Source organism: Salvelinus sp. IW2-2015, unplaced genomic scaffold (genome assembly GCF_002910315.2).
Source record: "Salvelinus sp. IW2-2015 unplaced genomic scaffold, ASM291031v2 Un_scaffold563, whole genome shotgun sequence".
Classification (NCBI taxonomy): Eukaryota; Metazoa; Chordata; class Actinopteri; order Salmoniformes; family Salmonidae; genus Salvelinus; species Salvelinus sp. IW2-2015.
In genome coordinates, this window is record NW_019942575.1 from 348,363 (window position 1) to 351,239 (window position 2,877).

Sequence of the window (2,877 nt, forward strand, 5' to 3'; positions counted from 1 at the left end):
AACTTTATTCATTCACTTTATTGGTCTCCAATTGATTATGCATTCACCTGTACTGTGAATAGGCCTAGGCTAAATTTACATTTGAGTAATTTAGCAGATGCTCTTATCCAGAGTGACTTACAGTAGTGAGTACATACATTTTGGAACCAAACCCACAACCCTGGCGTTGTAGGCGCCATGCTCTACAAACTGAGCTACRCGGGGCCTAATTTTATCAGTAGAGATTTACCATTTAAATAAAGTATTACCATTTGAATTATGTAGTTTAGATGGGTAAAAAACAAAGTCAAATTGATTTTATGATTGTATAATTGATTCAAACATTTTGATGTAAAAAAAAAATTCAAAAGATGCCAAACGATTGAACAGAGCAGTAGSTGAGTTTCTCTGTCTGGATCAAGTGCCATTCAGTGACTTTGGCTAATATACTGTAACGACCCTGAGTTTATAAKCGCGGAAATCGACTCTGCTGTTTCATTACAATACCTTTTTTTTGCTGTGGTATCATTTTGGTGTCGATTATTGTGATGGTATTGAGTATCATGATACTAAACCTGGTATTGGTATCGAAGTCAAAATTCTAGTATCATGACAACACTAATATGCTATGAGTTACTTGTCAAAGTTATACATGGGTGGAATTGGAAAAAAGTTACTCCGGGAACTGACCAAAGACAGAATAATACAGTTCGCCTTAAAAAAAAAAATCATATGTCAAAAWRWWTTCRCTTTGGAAACTCTTAATCTACACTCATGATGAATAAGCATCACGGGGGAATTTGACACTTGTTTATTTCATGCCTTCCAGGTACAAAGGGAAGAAACAAAGGGGAATTCACCAATCTACAGGGTGTGGCTGCCTCCTCAGTAGGCAATGTGTTGATAGCAGACAGCAATAACCAGTGTGTTCAGGTAAGGGAACTGGCTGGAGACTGCCACCTCTAGCTCTATTTCATAGATCATTAATTAAACCCGTGTCATTGACTCGACTCAAGACCATGCCTGAATCCCAAATAGCACCCTATTCCTTAGTGCACTGCTTTTGACCAAGGCCTGTTGAGCTAATGCTNCACTGCTTTTGACCAAGGCCTGTTGAGCTAATGCTCAGGCATTACCGTTAGAGCTAACAGAGGTCTCAAGGCAAGGTTACTTGTCACACAAATGTAGTTCAGCCAACTACCTCACTAAAATGATTTGGCTTCAAAAGATAACTAGCAGTCATATAACAGATTGCAATAATAGATTGAGTTTACATCGCAAGTGGTTAACACTGTACAGTAGAATGTCTTATATTTCAGATGATACCAGTTGTTCAGGGTAGGATCAACAAACACATTATGCTTCTTCTCTTGGCCTGAGGGAAATATCTGAAGGAATTGTGGGATGCTGGTAGGCTGAGCACAATGACTCATCGTCGCTATTGAACATAATTCGCTTGGTGAGAGCTGCACTTTGTCATCTCCATGGAGACCAAACATCAGCTGTCCGTCCTGCCTTTAATGCATTTGAGTTGAAAARGGCTGAGAATATGTTYCATCAAATGAACATACAGRCGATGTTGATCTGGGGATTTACATGGCTTGAATACCAGATGAATAATGGAAATTGACAAAGGTTTTAATTCATTTATTTACTACAGCACACATKAATTTTGAGTCAGCAAGAATACGACTTTCCCAAAGCGGACCCTCTGTTCGGACCACCACCCAGGACAATGGATCTAATTCCAGTAGTCGACCCAAAACAGCGGAAGGGGCAGACGAAGCGGCCACCTGGTCAGGCTCCGTAGACGTGCACATCGCCCACCTCTCCCGAGTATACTACTAGCCAATGTCCAGTCTTGACAACAAGGTAGACGAAATTCGAGCAAGGGTTGCCTTCCAGAGAGACATCTGAGATTGTAACATTCTCTGTTTCACGGGAAATATGTCTCTCGGGATATGATGGCGGGAATCGGTTCAGCCACCGGGCTTCTCCATGCATTGCGCCAACAGAGAAAAACACCTCTCTGGGAAGAGGAAGGGCGGGGGTGTATGCTTCATGATTAACGACTCATGGTGTAATCATAACAACATACAGGAACTCAACTCCTTCTGCTCACCGACCTAGAATTCYGTACAATCAAATTCCGGCCATTTTACCTACCAAGAGAATCCTYGTCAGTTATAGTCACAGCTGTGYACATTCCCCCTCAAGCAGACACTAAGATGGCCATCAAGGAACTTCACTCGACAATAYGCAAACTGGAAACCATATATCCTGAGGSTGCATTTATTGTAGCTGGGGATTTTAACAAAGCAWATTTGATAACAAGGCTACCTAAATTCTACCAGCATATTGATTGTGCTACACGCATGCGCAATACCCTCGACCACTGCTACTCCAACTTCCGCGATGCATACAAAGCCCTCCCCCGCCCTCCCTTCGGAAAATCCGACCACGACGCCATCTTGCTCCTACCGTCTTATAGGCAGAAACTCAAACAGGATGTGCCAGTGACGAGAACCATCCAACGCTGGTCCGACCAATCGGAAGCCACGCTTCAAGATTGTTTTGATCACACGGACTGGAATATGTTCCGGACAGCCTCAGAGAACAACATCRACCTATACGCTGACTCTGAGTGTGTTTATAAAGAAGTGCATTGGAGATGTTGTACCCACTGTGACTATATTAAAACCTACCCTAACCAGAAACCGTGGATGGATGGCGGCATTCGCCAAAACTGAAAGCGCGATCCACCGCATTTAACCATGGACAAAGGTCTGGGAATATGACTGAATATAAACAGTGTAGTTATTCCCTACGCAAGGCAATCAAACAAGCGAAATGCCAGTTCAGATAGGGAAGTGGAGTGCAATTCAACCGCTCGACCGA

At 42.7% G+C, this 2,877-nt stretch overlaps 1 pseudogene; it reads left to right on the forward strand.

Moving 5' to 3' along the window:
- LOC112067816 (tripartite motif-containing protein 2-like) overlaps window positions 1-2,877 on the forward strand; it is a 38,055-nt pseudogene that overhangs the window by 11,458 nt on the left and 23,720 nt on the right.